Source organism: Antechinus flavipes, chromosome 1 (genome assembly GCF_016432865.1).
Source record: "Antechinus flavipes isolate AdamAnt ecotype Samford, QLD, Australia chromosome 1, AdamAnt_v2, whole genome shotgun sequence".
NCBI classification, from domain to species: domain Eukaryota; kingdom Metazoa; phylum Chordata; class Mammalia; order Dasyuromorphia; family Dasyuridae; genus Antechinus; species Antechinus flavipes.
Genome location: NC_067398.1, coordinates 415,641,974 through 415,659,694, shown reverse-complemented (window position 1 = coordinate 415,659,694; position 17,721 = coordinate 415,641,974).

Genomic DNA, 17,721 nt, shown 5'->3' with positions numbered 1-17,721 from the left:
GCTACAAACATTTTGGCACATACAGGTCCCTTTCCCTTCTTTAGTATTTCTTTGGGATATAAGCCCAATAGAAACACTGCTGGATCAAAGGATATGCACATTTTGATAATTTTTTGGGCATAATTCCAGATTGCTCTCCAGAATGGTTGGATTCGTTCACAACTCCACCAACAATGCATTAGTGTCCCAGTTTTCCCGCATCCCCTCCAACATTCATCATTATTTTTTCCTGTCATCTTAGCCAATCTGACAGGTGTGTAGTGGTATCTCAGAGTTGTCTTAATTTGCATTTCTCTGATCAATAATGATTTGGAACACTCTTTCATATGAGTGGTAATAGTTTCAATCTCATCCTCTGAAAATTGTCTGTTCATATCCTTTGACCATTTATCAATTGGAGAATGGCTTGATTTCTTATAAATTTGAGTCAGTTCTCTATATATTTTGGAAATGAGGCCTTTATCTGAACCTTTAACTGTGAAAATGTTTTCCCAGTTTGTTGCTTCCCTTCTAATCTTGTTTGCATTAGTTTTATTTGTACAAAGGCTTTTTAATTTGATGTAATCGAAATTTTCTATTCTGTGGTCAGTAATGGTCTCTAGTTCATCTTTGGTCACAAATTTCTTTCTCCTCCACAAGTCTGAGAGATAAACTATTCTATGTTCCTCTAATTTATTTATAGTCTCGTTCTTTATGCCTAGGTCATAGACCCATTTTGATCTTATCTTGGTATATGGTGTTAAGTGTGGGTCCATGCCTAATTTCTGCCATACTAATTTCCAATTATCCCAGCAGTTTTTATCAAATATTGAATTCTTTTCCCAGAAGTTAGGGGCTTTGGGTTTGTCAAACACTAGATTGCTATAGTTGACTATTCTGTCTTGTGAGCCTAGCCTTTTCCACTGATCCACTAATCTATTTCTTAGCCAATACCAAATGGTTTTGGTGACTGCTGCTTTATAATATAATTTTAGATCAGGTACAGCTAGGCCACCTTCATTTGATTTTTTTTTCATTAATTCCCTTGAGATTCTCGACTTTTTATTGTTCCATATGAATTTTGTTGTTATTTTTTCTAGATCAATAAAATATTTTCTTGGAAGTCTGATTGGTATAGCACTAAATAAATAGATTAGTTTAGGGAGTATTGTCATCTTTATTATGTTCGCTCGGCCGATCCAAGAGCATTTAATATTTTTCCAATTATTTAAGTCTGACTTTATTTGTGTGGAGACTTTTTTATAATTTTGCTCATATAATTCCTGACTTTCCTTTGGTAGATAGATTCCCAAATATTTTATGGTATCAACAGTTATTCTGAATGGAATTTCTCTTTGTATCTCTTGCTGTTGGGTTTTGTTGGTGATGTATAAAAATGCTGAGGATTTATGGGGATTTATTTTGTAGCCAGCTACTTTGCTAAAATTATGAATTATTTCCAATAGCTTTTTGGTAGAATCTCTGGGGTTCTCTAGGTATACCATCATATCATCTGCAAAGAGTGATAGTTTGGTTTCCTCATTGCCTACTCTAATTCCTTTTATATCTTTCTCGACTCTTATTGCCGAGGCTAGTGTTTCTAATACGATATTAAATAATAATGGTGATAGTGGGCAACCTTGCTTCACTCCAGATCTTACTGGGAAAGGTTCCAGTTTTTCCCCATTGCATATGATGCTTACTGATGGTTTTAAATATATGCTCCTGACTATTTTAAGGAAAAGTCCATTTATTCCTATGCTCTCAAGTGTTTTTATTAGGAATGGATGTTGGATTTTATCAAATGCTTTTTCTGCATCTATTGAGATGATCATGTGGTTTTTGTTTGTTTGGTTATTGATATAGTCAATTATGTTAATAGTTTTCCTAATATTGAACCAGCCCTGCATTCCTGGTATAAATCCTACTTGGTCATAGTGTATTATCCTGGTGACAATTTTCTGTAATCTTTTTGCTAATATTTTATTTAAGATTTTAGCATCAATATTCATTAGGGAGATTGGTCTATAATTTTCTTTCTCTGTTTTCAGCCTACCTGGTTTAGGTATCAGTACCATATCTGTGTCATAAAAGGAGTTTGGTAGGACTCCTTCAATCCCTATTTTTTCAAATAGTTTATATAACATTGGAGTTAATTGTTCTTTAAATGTTTGGTAGAATTCACATGTAAATCCATCTGGTCCTGGGGATTTTTTCTTAGGGAGTTGATTGATAGTTTGTTCTATTTCTTTTTCTGAGATGGGACTGTTTAGGATATTTACTTCTTCCTCTGTTAGTTTGGGCAAGCTGTATTTTTGGAGGTATTTTTCTATTTCATTTAAGTTGTCGAATTTATTGGCATAAAGTTGGGCAAAGTAACTCCTAATTATTGCTCTAATTTCCTCTTCGTTAGTGGTGAGTTCTCCCTTTTCATTTTTAAGACTAACAATTTGATTTTCCTCTTTCCTTTTTTTAATCAGATTTACTAAGGGTTTGTCTATTTTGTTGGTTTTTTCATAGAACCAACTCTTAGTTTTATTAATCAATTCAATAGTTTTTTTACTTTCAATTTTATTGATCTCACCTTTTACTTTTAGAATTTCAAGTTTAGTGTTTGACTGGGGGTTTTTAATTTGTTCCTTTTCTAGCATTTTTAATTGCAAACCCAATTCATTGACCTTCTCTTTCTCTATTTTATACAAATAGGCCTCTAGAGATATGAAATTTCCCCTTATTACCGCTTTGGCTGCATCCCATACATTTTGGTATGATGTCTCATTATTATCGTTTTCTTGGGTGAAGTTATTAATTATGTCTATGATTTGCTGTTTTACCCAATCATTCTTTAGTATGAGATTATTTAGTTTCCAATTATTTTTTGGTCTACTTCCCCCTGCTTTTTTGTTGAATGTAATTTTCATTGCATCGTGGTCTGAAAAGGATGCATTTACTATTTCTGCCTTACTACATTTGAGTTTGAGGTTTTTATGTCCTAATATATGGTCAATTTTTGTATAGGTTCCATGAACTGCTGAAAAGAAAGTGTATTCCTTTCTGTCTCCATTACATTTTCTCCAGAGATCTATCATATCTAGCTTTTCTAGTATTCTGTTTACCTCTTTGACTTCTTTCTTATTTATTTTCTGGTTTGATTTATCTAATTCTGAGAGTGCAAGGTTAAGATCTCCCACTATTATAGTTTTACTGTCTATTTCTTCTTGCAGCTCTCTTAGTTTCTCTTTTAAGAATTTAGATGCTACCCCACTTGGTGCATATATGTTTAATATAGATAGTGCTTCATTATCCATGCTACCCTTTAGCAAGATATAGTGTCCTTCCTTATCTCTTTTAATTAGGTCAATTTTTGCTTTAGCTTGATCTGAGATCAGGATGGCTACCCTGCTTTTTTGACTTCACCTGAAGCATAGTAGATTTTGCTCCAACCTTTTACCTTTAACCTGCATGTATCTCCCCGCTTCAGGTGTGTTTCCTGTAAACAACATATTGTAGGATTCTGGCTTTTAATCCATTCTGCTAACCGCTTCCTCTTTATGGGGGAGTTTACCCCGTTCACGTTTATGGTTAGAATGACCAATTCTGTATTACTTGCCATCTTGTTAACCCCGGTTTATGCTTTCCTCCCTTCTTTCCCCTTTCCCCCCTTCCAAGTATTAAGCTTGTGAGCACCCCCTGCTTCTCACAGCCCTCCCCTTTTTAGTGTCCCTCCCCCCGCCTTAGAGTTCCTCCCCTATCTTACCCCTTTCCCTCCCAGTTCCCGTATTCCCTTCCGCTTAGCTTATTCCTTCCCTTTCCACTTTTCCCTTCTCACTTTTCAATGAGATGGGAGAAGTTTCACCATAGATTGAATATGTCTTAAGATTTTTCACTTAAAGCCAATTCTGAAGGCAGTAAGATACCCACTATATTCATCCCCCTCCATTCTTTCTCTCAGATATAATAGGTTTCCTATGCCTCTTCATGAGATGTACTACCCCCACTTTACCCTTTTTCTGGTACAATGTCCTTTCCACATCAATTTCTAGAACAAGGTATACATGTATTCTTTATACATCTATATAGTCAAAATATAGTTCCCAAGATTAATCTTTACCTTTTTAGATTTCTCTTGAGTTCTATATTTGTAGATCAAACTTTTTGTTAAGTTCTGGTTTTTTCATCAGAAATAGATGAAATTCGCTTACTTCGTTGAATGTCCATCTTCTTCCCTGGAAAAAGATGCTCATTCTCGCTGGGTAAGTTATTTTTGGTTGCATACCAAGTTCCTTAGCCTTTCGGAATATCATATTCCAGGCCCTTCGATCTTTTAATGTGGATGCTGCCAGATCCTGGGTGATCCTTATTGTGGCTCCTTGATACTTGAATTGGGTTTTTCTAGCCGCTTGCAATATTTTTTCTTTCACCTGAGGGTTCTGGCATTTGGCCACTATATTCCTTGGTGTTTTGATTTTAGGATCCCTTTCAGTGGGTGATCGATGAATCCTTTCAATGTTTATTTTTTCCTCTGTTCCTATGACTTCTGGGCAGTTCTCTTTGATAATTTCCTGGAAGACAGTGTCCAGGCTTTTTTTTTCATCATGTTTTTCTGGGAGTCCAATGATTCTCAGATTGTCTCTCCTGGATCTGTTTTCCAGGTCTGTTGTCTTCCCCAGAAGGTATTTCACATTTTTCTCCATTGTTTGATTTTTTTGGATTTGCTTGACTGATTCTTCTTGTCTCCTCGAGTCATTCAATTCCACTTGTTCAATTCTGATTTTCAGTGAAGTATTCTCTTCACTCACTTTTTTAAAATCTTTCTCTAATTGTCCAATTGAGTTCTTTTGTTCTGTGGAATTTTTTTCCATTTCGCCAATTTTGTTTTTTAGAGAGCTGTTTTCTGTTTCCAGTTCACTAATCCTATTTTTCAAGGATTTTACTTCTTTATCCACTCTCTCTTTAACTTTCTCCAGACTCTTTTCCCATTTTTCTTCTAGCTCCCTTGTGAGAGCCTTTTTAATCACTTCTATGAGGTTCATCTGTGCTGAGGAACAGATGATTTCCTCCTTTGGGGATTCACCTGGGGACTGCCTGTTTTTAGTCTCCTCAGGATTTAGAGTCTGCTCTTTATCTGTATAGAAGCTGTCAAGGGTTAAAGTCCTCTTCAGCTTCTTGCTCATTCTGTCTATTAATCAGAGATAAACTACCAAAGAAAAACAGAAAAAACTGGAGTCTTTCTTTGGGGGGGGGGCTGGGTGTGTTATCGAGCTTCCTCTACAGACTGCAGGGGGCAGCAGTGAGGCACTAGCAGGACTGTGCTGCGCCTGTGCTCTGAGATCCCAAAGCGTGCTGAGTCACTGAGGGGGGGGGGAAGGAGGGGGCGGCCAGGTCCTGAGAGACTCCAGCTGTTTGGGGTTGTATTCTTCAGCCCCGGTGTTTTTAGCTTCTCTGCTGGGCAGCTGAGTTGCTGCTGGTTCCAAACCTGTAGCAAAGCTCTCCCCGAAGAGACGGCTACGATCACTCCCCACCCCCTCTCCAGTCTGCTCCCGTGCTCTCACTGCCGCTGCCCTCAGCCTGCGCCCGATCTAAAACCGCCCCAGCCCTCCAGTAAAGACAGACCTTTCTTGGCGGATCTCAAGGATGGCTTCTCTTGGTAACTATTTGTGGGTTTTTTTCAGTCAAGCATTGATTCAGAGGCTTGTAATGAAGTGGATAGTGAGAGAAAGCGCGGAGCTTATGCAACTGTGAGCCTCCTCTCCGCCATCTTAACCGGAAGTCCCTACAGTAAAATCTACTGTTTGCTCTTAGTCATGTCAAATTGTCTGGCTTGAAATTTCTAATTAAACATGATTTTTGGAATATTTTAGTCTTAAAGACAAGTAAGTAGAAATAAAAATCACTAAAAAGAAAGTTTTAATCTCTGTGTATTTTAATGAGGTTGGAAGACAATAAGAATAGAAATAGTTACTAGAGTAGAGAGAAAATTTTCATGGAAAATGATTTTCATGAATTTGGCTTTAAGGAAAAGTTAACAGTGATAGAGATCAACTATTTTGAGCAGAAGAAATGGAACAAGTAGGTTGGATGAAAGAGTAACAGAAGTCCAGGCAATATGCCTTGGAACCTAAGTCTGACCTAAGTACTGAAATGGTTAAGCAAAAAATTACCTGAAGAGGCCCCAAAAAAAACCACACTTAGAATTTATATTGAGGGTAAAATCAAGAAATGGATGCCATAGAAAATAGAATCCTGGCATTGAAATCATTAAGATATGAGTTCAAATCTGACCTCATATAGTTGTTATCTGTGTGGTATTGGACAAATAATGTCATCTTTATGTGAACCACTTTTTTAACCATCAAATTAGGATAATAATAGCATTCGTCTTAAAAAGAGTTGTGAAGATGAAATGAAATAATATTTGTATAAGTGCTTAATATGGTGCCTGGCTCATAGAAAATAGCTATGTAAACCCTTAATCCCCTCATACACTCTTTAATAGAGACTAGAAGCAAAATCTGGTAAATATGTAGAACTCTATATTTGAAATCAAAAAGAAAGGCTTAAAGAAAAGAAAAGCTTAACATTTCTAAGAGAAAAAAGCAGTAATTGGAGATCATAAAATTGACTTGGGTCAGGTGGAGATAAGGCCAATATTCTATTTCCATAAGGAACAGATGGTGTACTGAGGTATGAAAACTGGTTCTTCCATGGGAGAAAAAAAAACACAACAACATAGTTTGACTTAGCAAGCTGTTTGAATGAAATGTACTTCAAACCAATACTATTCAGGCACAGTGAGGAGTGCTACCCAGCTGATACAGTTGATTAACATGTAATCAAAACAACAAACAAGCCTGTTGGAGAATACTTAGGCATCCCCATTCCCCCACCTCAGGTCATAATACCTCTTTGTCCAGCTGAGTTTATCAGATTTGCCTGCCATTTTCCAGTTAGCTACATTTAATAAAAGGAATTAAGGGAAGAAGGAAAAAAAAAAAAGGAAGGAAGGAAGGAAGGAAGGAAGGAAGGAAGGAAGGAAGGAAGGAAGGAAGGAAGGAAGGAAGGAAGGAAGGAAGGAAAGAAGGAAGGAAGGAGGGAGGAAGGGAGGGAGGGAAAAAAGAGGAAAAGATAAAGGAAGGAAAGAATGAAAGAGAAAAAAGATAGTGAAACAGAGACAGATAGATAGAGAGGACAAAGAAACAGAAATGAAGAAAAGAAAAAATGGGTATGGCTCTGGTAAAACTTTTAACACTGGTAAAATGAGCAAACCTAACTACTCAGACTAATTTAAGCCAAAATCCAGAAAGGACCATACCCAAAGCTGTTTTGGATAAGGCTGTTTTTGTTTTGGTTTGGTTTGCTTTGCTTTTTTGAGGATATTCCAAAAGCATATGTTAAAATGCTTTTAATCAGAGATTATTTACCAAGGGTACTTGTCTCAGTATGTCCAGTCTAGTGACTTTAAAGTACTAGCTAGTAAACTGAAAACCTGTAAGCTAAACTTTGAGTAAAATAGAGAAAAATAGCTAGATAACCCTGGGACTGTAGGAAACAGATGTGTCACAGAAAGAACCATAGTAAATTGAATTTAAAATTATCCTCAGAAGAAAATAAACAAGACAGTCAGAAATAATATGTATGGTTTTTTATGTATACATACCAATGGGCATAATTTGGAAAATAAAATTAACCTGAAGTCTTAACATAGATAAATACAATTTTATTGATAAAACGGAGACTTGGTTAAATAGAGTACTTAACATTCAAAGAGATAGATATAATAGAAAAATAATAGGAGTAATCTTATAATAATAATACCATATGCATTATATCTTTATATCCATATCTATATATGACTGTAAAGAGTGTGTGGGAAAAGGTAAAGAACTTACAATGCATATTGGTCAGAGACTGTTAGCTAAAGTAGATCAAGCTATGGGCCTCAGTTTTGGCTTCTCTGGAGTCACATGATTTTAGATAAGGCCTGGACTACATTCCATTGTCCAATGTGGCCAAAGAAGCTGTATATCACATTGTCTACTATATTCCACTGACCAACTAGGGGAATAGTATGGGACCAATCACAACATATAGAGGGTGGGATTTTGGAGGTTCTTTGTCTGAAATGTATAAAAAATGCAAACATTTTCAAGGCTCTGGTCCTATCCTGCTGTGAAATTTGGCTTGCAGACCAGGATGGGGTCCACTTATTGAGATTCTAATAAATAATTCTGCTTTCTATGAGTGATCTCGGTAGTAGTCAATTTAATAAGGCACAAATCACATACAATTTCTTTTAAATCTCACTGAATTCATCTGAGAATGTTACTTGCCCCATTGTAAGGAAAGGAAAAAGAGATCCACATGAAATAAAGTGACTTCTTAATGATGACATAGCAAATCAATTGGAGAGAAAATTTGAACTTTTATCTTCAGACCTAATCTTTTCTAAAAATATTATATTAATATAAAAATTTATAAACATAAAAACCAAAAGGTATAAAACAAAAATCTATCTCATTTAAAGTGAAGTCAGTGAGGGAAAAGTGCTAAAATATAGAAATATATCGCATACCTGCCCTCCATAAAAAATGGATGGTATAGATGACACTTCTTAAACACAAAATATAATTTTAAAAGATTGTACTAGGGACAAAGTAATAGGATAATTTCACTATGACTCTTGGAATTTCACTATGACTTTTATTCTGATGAAAGCAGATTATTTGAGAAAAGAAGACAGTGTTTACCAAATTAATAAGAGTCATTTTAGAATGAAAATGCTAAATAACTACTCAGTGGTTTAATACTGCAAAGAATGAAAAGGTAAAGTGCAATATAACAAAATAAGTTTGTTAAATATCTATAATGTTCTAGACATTGTGCTAAGTACTGAAATGTCTTCATATTAAATTCTGTTTTTTTGGATAATGACTGCTCATAACTTTTGTTTGTAGTACAGCTGCAAAGGGAGTTTATTACATGTCGATCAGGACTACTAGCTCATTAAGAGAAAAGATATGGGAAGTTTCATACCAATAAGTAAAACCTCTAAAAGAAATACATAGTGACTAAATTTCTGAAAGAGAAAGCTGAATTGGAAATATTTTGCAAAGGAAAGATGGGGATGAAATACCAATAAGAATTAGAAAAAATATGACTCAAGGTATCCTTAGCTTCCCTTTCCTCCATTCTCTCTTGTAATGCTATATAATTCATAATAATCTCTTACTGAATAGATAGAGCAGTAGAAAGACTTATGTCTGCTATAGATAGTAGGGATAATCACTTTGTATATCAGGGATTGAAGAGGCTAATTCTGATCATATAGGAAAAAAACATAGGAAAAGATATTTGATTAAATATTGTGTATACTGAAAAAGTAGATGTATCTATATTCTCACTTTGCTCTCTTTTGTTACCAAATAAATTTCATCCTAACAGAACTTCTGATATAGATCAACTTTACCTGATTCTCAAAGAACAGTGGGATGTCAATATAATTTTTAAAAAATATGACTCAGTTTGATCAGTAGTAGCAGATGAGGTTTTTGGAATTTTGCTTTGGAGTCTATCTTTTATCTCTTTCTTTTCTTCCCCCTCTTCAATACTTCCATTCATTTATTTCTTTTTTCTTCTTTCTTTTCTCTCTTTCTTTCTGTATTACTGTCTTTCTCTCTCTTTCTCTTTGTTTTCCTTTCTCCCTGCCTCTTTCTCTTTAAGATGAAAGGGGGGGGAAAAAAGGTTTTTTCCAGTCCAATTTGGCACAGCTGGATTCAGGACAGGTATTAATTGCATTATCATCTTTTTTTTCCCTCTTGGAATCATTGTGTGTCTTATTAAAAGAACATTTCCAATTTAGTGCCCAAAGAAACCAAGAGTATTTTTTATAAGTGAAAAAAATTTAAATCAGTTGTAAAGGATGTAGGATATTAATGCTTTCATAGAAGATCTTGATGCTTTGTTTAAATAAAAATTGATAAAATATAGGCATTAAATATATCTTACAGATGACATTTTAGTAAATTTTAGGGATAAAATAAACTATGACTATATATACAAATATATGTTTATATATACATATATTTGTGTGTGTGTATGTGTGCTTGTGTGTATTCTAGTTATCTTGTGAATGATGTAATACACCTATTGTAAAGAAGAATTATATTTGGACAGGTGTATCAAATTCCAAATAAGTGAAGCAATAGTAACAGAAAACCTACTTAACTTCTAGAAGTTCAAATCAAGTCTAAAAAAGCCAAACTGGATCAGAAATAACTACCTCTAATGTTTGCTTGGCTCCTGACAATTATTTTTAAAACTCACCATGAACAGAGACGTAATATGATAGGGGATAGGCAAAAAATTATCAAAAAAATGGAAATAGATACCAACTTAGGCTGAAGAGTTAGCCTATTGTTATTGGGGAAAGCTAAGGACACATTATTAAAGATATAATATCTGAGCTTTTGAAAAAGAATCATAGATTGTAAGAACAACCATGGTTTTAAAAACAAGCCATGTGGTAGCCTACTTTCCTTTCCTTTTGTGATAGATTTATATTTATTTATTTTTATTATAGTGAGTTTATTTTTAATACACATTGCTTTATGAATCATGTTGGGAGAGAAAAATCAAAACAAAAGGGAAAAGCCATAGGAGAGGTTAAAAAGAAGAAGAAGAAGAAGAAGAAGAAGAAGAAGAAGAAGAAGAAGAAGAAGAAGAAGAAGAAGAAGAAGAAGAAGAAGAAGAAGAAGAAGAAGAAGAAGAGGTGAACTACAGCATGTGTTGATTTACATTCAGTTTACTTAATTCTTTTTCTGGATGCAGATAACATTTTCTGCCCAAAGTCTATTGGGGCTGGGATTGCTTTGGATCACTGAACTACTGAGAAGAACCAAACCTTTCAAAATTGATTATTGTACATTCTTGCTGTTATTGTGCACAATGTATTCCTGGGTCTGCTTGTTTCACTTAGCATCAGTTTAATGTAAATCTTTCTACGCCTTTGTGTTAGATTTTTTAATGAATGAATAATAACATAACTACTAAACACTTTCTATGTTCCAAGCACTATATGTGTACTTATTTAATAAAAATAAGCCAAAAAAGTCTCTAGTAAGGAAACACATAAAGGAAGGGCTATGTGTATAACCATATAATCAAAAGGTTTTAGAAATGCCTAGGAAAAGACACAGAAGTGTTGGTCTAGGCAAAAAAGGGAGTGAAAATTCACCTATAAAAACCAATTTTTCAAGAGATGTATTCTAAGATGAGGGATTATGAGGAAGATGAGGAAGACGCTCAGAGTATAGACATCATATTTGGAAATGTCTGGACTTTTTATATCACTATCAGAATTAACAAGATTATAGACATAGTATTCACATAAGGAAAGAATTTCCTTGTGGAGAGATTTAAGTTAAAAAGTAGAAGAGTTAAAGGGTATAAGAAATGGTTGAGTGACAAGAACCAAATATGTTGATAACTATTTAGAGGGAATTACTTGAATGTACTAGGAATGTGTCCATAGTTCTGTGCTGGGCATTTTTATGAATTGCTTGGATGAATGCCTAGATTGTATAATTATCAATGTCATGAATAACATGAAAGTGAAAGAAATTTCTTTAGATCTTTGAATGTCAGCTTATGGAAGGATTCAAAAATTAGATCAATGAAAAGAAACTAAGATAAAATGTTGGTGCGTCAAATATAAAGTACTATATGAGGGTTTAATAAATTTACCAAATGGGAAAGTGATTATGAGGCATGCTTCCTTTAGAGATTTTTGCAAATGTGATATGAGAGTTTAAGTGAATTTCACTCTCAAGATGAGTCAACAGTGAAATATTTCAGTCAGAAAAAAAAAAAAAAGAATGCAATCCAACACTGAATTTAGAATAGGGGGGCAGAGCCAAGATGGCGCAAACTTCTTTCTCATCTTCTCCCATGACCCTCAGACTAATAAGCAAATCCAGCCTCCAAATTAGTTCTGGACAGGTAGAATCCATGAATATTGGGAGTGTAACAAATTATCAGCAGAAGATAATTTTGAAGATCACCAGAAAAGGTCTTTTTCAATCAGGCACAGAGGGAGGTGGGCCAAGTGAAAGCAGGTCAAGTACAGACACTGGGCAGCACAGACCAAAGGTGGTGTGGGCTCCATTGGGCAGAGAATCTATGAAGAGGAATCTACAGCAGGTGTTGGCCACTCTATCCTGGCTGCAAGCCACTACATTAGCAAAGAAGTTATAAAACATCCAACACAAATACAAAAGGTCAATAGTGAACCCCAAAATGTTGGAGTCTCACAGGACCTGGCCATGCCCTAGGTCAGCACAAACTAAGCATAGCTGTGGACACTTGTAGAGAAAGCTTGGGCAAACTCTCCTGCCCTAAAAGTAGATCTCAACTTTAAAAAAAAATGAATAAAAAAAGTAAAAAGAACTCTAACCATAGACAGTTTTTTGTTTTGTTTTGTTTTGTTTTGTTTTTTGGGTGAAAAGAATAGATTTTAAACCCTGAGGAGACTAAAAGCAGATTGTCCCCAGATGAAGTCACAAAAGGTGATATAAAATGGTCCCCATTACACATGGCTCTCCTAGAAGAAATTAAAAAGAATCTTAAAAGAGAGCTAGAAGAAAATTGGGGAAAGGAAATAAAATTTTTGCAAGAGAGTTTGGAAAAGGCAACATAAAATAGACTTAACGAAATGGGAAAAGTACCTAATTCATTAAAAAATAAATTTGACAAAATGGAAAAAAGAAAACAATTCCCAGAAAAATAAAATGTGTGAAATGGAAAAAGAACTTCTTTAAAATTTTGTGAAATGGATAAAAAGCCATAGAACAAAATAACTCATTTGAAATGCAATTGGACAAATACAAAAAGAAGTTAAAAAAAAAGTAAATGAAGAAAATAATTCACTAAAAATCAGAAGTGAACAAATGGAAATGAATGACTCAATGAGACAACAAGAATCAGTCAAGCAAAACCAAAAAAAAAAAGAAGAAGAAGAAGAAGAAGAAGAAGAAGAAGAAGAAGAAGAAGAAGAAATAGAAAATACTTAATTGGGAAAATGACTGACCTAGAAAATAGATTGAGGAGAGACAATCTAAGGATTATTGGACTTAATGAAAATCATAATGAAAAAAGAGCCTAAACATTATCTTTCAGGAAATCATCAAAGAGAACTACCTTGATGTCATAGAATCAGAAGGTAAAATAGCCATTGAAAGAATTCATTGAACACCTCCTAAAAGAAACCCCAAAATAAAAAAATCCAAGGAATATCATGGCTAAATTTCAGAACTATCAGACCAAGTTAAAATATTATAAGCAGCCCAAAAGAAACAGTTCAAATATCAAGGAGCCATAATAAGGATTACTCATGTAACCTACCAGCTTCCATCTTACAGGATTTGACCTCCAAATATAGAACTCAAGAGAAGTATAAAAAAGTAAAAATAAAAACATTCTTGAGAACTGTATTTCTGTTATGGGTATACATAGAGAGTGCATGTGTAATTTAATTTTACTGTCATACTATAAAAAAGAAACTAAAGGTGGAAAGGTAATTGTACTGGAAAAAAGGGGAAAGTGGAGGTAAAATGAGGGAAATTACATCTCAGGAAGAGACGAAGAAAAGCTATTATAATTGAGGGAAAGAAGGAATGGGGATGAACATTTAATGGAGAATACAGGATACTAATGCAGCATAAGCTATTAAATAAAAACAAAGAAAGAAACATCTGGAATGGCATATTTAGTAGTAGTCATCACATTTTAACAAGGTGATACATGTGTAAAAAAAGGTGTCCAAGATATGGACAGAATGGGAGAACATGTCACAGAAGGATCAGTTGTAGAAAACAGAGATGTTTACCCCAAAGAAAAGATTATAGTTATTTGAAAAGTGGTCCTAGGATAAGAGAATAGACATTCTTGAAAATACAACTAGGAAAAAGTGGGTAAGCAGAGAGGTTCATGTAAATTCAATGTGAAATAAAAATTCATGAACAAAATGAATATCTTCCTAAAAAATATTATTTCCTCAAGATGGAATATGCTTCTTCACAAAATATAAGAGATGTTTACTTCAAATTTCCTAGTGAATAATATCTCTAGTCACTTCACAGATGTATTGTTGAAGAGATTCTGTTCAAATATTCAATGGCTCCAATGACTTCTTGAAATCTCTACCAATGCTAATATTCTGTGTGATCTATGTGAAAGTTAATCTGTAAAAATATTAAATTTTTATTATATAAAATGAGCATTTCAGTGAAGAAAAATAAGAACAATTTGTACTCCATAAGGGTTTGTATTAAAAGGTTTAAGTATAGAAGGATTGAACAAATACTATATATTTGAAATATAGTAACCTTTGAGTCCAGCAACAAGTATCTCCTTATTTGTCCTTATGTGTTGTATAACACTCAAATGCCAAGCCATTGGATGACACCTGCTATGCAAGATTCTCTCCTGCGCTGATTCTCCAAGAGCCCAATTTCATCTAAAATGTAGTGCTCATGACTAGGCCAGCAAGACTTCAACTGAAATCAAACTCAGGATTCCAGGAGCTTCCTATTCAGCTGCCCCCTTTGCAGGGATGTTATCAGGACCTCCTTCTGCTATTAGAAACATAAGCTCCCCTTCACTCATCCTTTCTATCACTTTAATAAAATTTGTTTTATTACCTATGTTGTGGTTCTCATTGCCATGCTGTTCCTCATGATCCCCAAACTTAGAATCCCATGGTTACACTACCAAAAGAAACCAATGCATCTCCACATGAAGCTGGAAAGTTGAAACATAAAAGCGATAGATATAAGATATAAAAGGAACATGTAACTAAGGGAAACTTTTTTAAAACTATTACACAATTCTGATAATGACACCAGGCCACATTAAAGTTCAACAATAAGTTAAATCTTATGAAAATGCTAAGGTATAACTGATGGGGCTGGGACTTCTTTTAAACTTTTTTTATGTCACAATCTAATAAAAAGAAATGAACAGAATGCTACTTTGTAAAGATTATATAATATTACCAATGACAAAAGGAGAGCAAAACATCTCAATTCTTTTTTCTCATGTTTTCTCAGTCTTATAAAGGTGAGAACATAGTCCAGAAAGAATTGATTCTTAAGATAGGTTTTAAGCCAATATTCATAGAAACAGAAACAGAAACAAAACCTTTCATAACTTGTTTCTCTTTTCCAATCTTTCCAATCTTTTACCTTACACTGACCCTACCATTATACCCTTATTTCTTCAGATGAAATATAAAATCCTCTGTTTTTCATTCCAAGATTATTTTTAGTTACACTCTTCCTTACTTTACAAATTTCTTGTATCTTACACACATTTCACTTTTACTCTTGGTCCATTGGCAGTGACCTCTTTGCTGTTCCTAAAATAAGATAGTCTACCTCCAGGTTTCAGGCATTTTCACTGACTTTTTCCCATTTCTTGAATGTTTTTTCTTACTCATCTGCACCTGGATTTGCTGGTTTGCTTCAAGTTGAAAATAAAACCAATCATCTATATGAAGTCTTTCCTGGTATTCTTTTATATCTTTCATTGATTATGTCTAATTTAGTCTGCATAGGGCTATATAGTTATTGCACATAGTTATTTCATGTTTGAGTTCATTGAAGTAGAAATTATTACTTTTCTTTGTAACTTCACTTCATGGAATAGTGCTTGATACATACTATGTGCTTAATAAATATTTATTGCTTGCCTGAGTTAAGGATTTCATTGGTTAATTCAATCAAATCAAAAATTATCTGAAATATATTGTAGAATATTCCTGACAAGGAGAAATAACAACTGACCCTATAATATTTGAAGCATGGTGAACTCTTGTATGTTTCACTACCTTTAATAATGTGGTTTGATGTTTTTTTTTTTTTCAATGTGGATCCCATGTTTATGTTATTTTGAGGTTAAATGACTTGCCCAGGATCAGTCAGCTTTGTCAGAGAAAGAACGTGAAATCATCTCTGAGCTTCAAGATCAATTTTCTGTATACTCTGTTGCATTTATTGCCTCTCTACCCCTTATTTATTTACAATTCATTTTCATTAATATTTTATTTTTCTCAATTACATGTAAAGCTATTTTAATTTTTTTTCAAATTTTGAGTTCTGAATTTTCTCCCTCACTCCAGCTCATACACTTTGAAAAGACAAGCAATTTGGTATAGCTTATATATGTGCAGTCATGCAAATTTTTTTTCATGCATCACACTGTGAAAGAAAACACAAATCAAACTAAACAAAAACAACAAAAATAAAGAAAGCAAAGGAAAGTATGCCTCAGTTTGCATTCAAACTCCATCAGTTCTATCTCTGAACCTGGATAGTATTTTCCAACAAAAACCCTTCAGAATTTTCTTGGATGCATAGTACAGCTGAAAATGGGTAAATCTTTCATAGTCGATCTTCCTACAATATTGCTGATACTATGTACAATGTTCTGTTTGTACATGTTCTCTTTGTGCTGTTCTGTTCATTTCACTTTGAAGCAGTTTATATATGTCTTTACAGTTTTTTTCCAGAGGGTATCTTTTCATTACTTTTTTAATAGCACTATAGTATTTCCTCATAGTCATAAATCACAACTTATTCTGATACTTTCTAGTTGATGAGCATACTCTGTTTCCAATTCATTGTTACCATAAAAGTCACTAATTTTTTTTTTTACATTTCTTTTTTTATTTTTCATTTTTGGGCATACAGATGTAGTAGTAGTATTGCTGGGTCAAAAGTAATGTACAGTATTATAGCCCTTTAGGCATAGAGCCAAATTACTCTTCAAATGACTGGATCAGTTTACAACTCTACATTAGTGTCATAATTTCCCCAGATCACTTTCAAAATTTGTCATTTTCCTTTTTAGTCTTTTTATTAATCAATCTGGTAGGAGTAGAATGGAAACTCAGAAGTATTTTAATTTTAATTTCTTTAATCTGTAATAATTTTAGATCATTTTTCTTTATGAATATAAATAATATTTCATTTGAAAACTGCATGTTCACATCCTTTGACTCTTAATCTACTGGGGAACACCTCCATTTAAAAAATAAACATGATGCAGTTCTCTATATACATTTAACACATAAGGTCTTTATTAGAGAAATTTGCTGTATTTTTTCATTTATGATTATTAATTATACATTTCCCTGTAGTATATTTTCACAGTCTCTTTGTCTTTCTCTGTCTCTCTCTTTTTGTTTTTCTGTCTCTATGTATTTCTATCTCTGTATGTCTGTGTGTCTATGTGTCTGTCTGTCTATCTGTCTGTCTCTCTCCAACTTCAAAAGTATTTTGCTTTTGATCATCACCTCTTCCAAACTCCCTCTACCCCTTGTTTTATCCTCTTCCACTCTACTTTTCATTGGGTTAAGATGGATTTCTATACCCAAGTAGATATTTTATTACCAATTGAGCCAATTCTGATGAGTTTAAGATTAAGATGCATTCCCTTCCAACTTCTCCCACCCCCACTGCAAAAGTCCTTTTGGCCTCTTTTAAGCAAAATAGTTTACATACTATCTCTACCTCTGACCTGCCAGTTCATTTCTTTTTCACTCATTAATTGTATGTGGTTTAGAAACCATTCCATCATATTCAAGTCACATTCTTGCCCTCTGACTCTGTGCTAACAATGATATAGTTCTTAGGACTTATAAATAGCATACTTCCATGTAGAAATGCAAAAGTTTAATCTTATTGA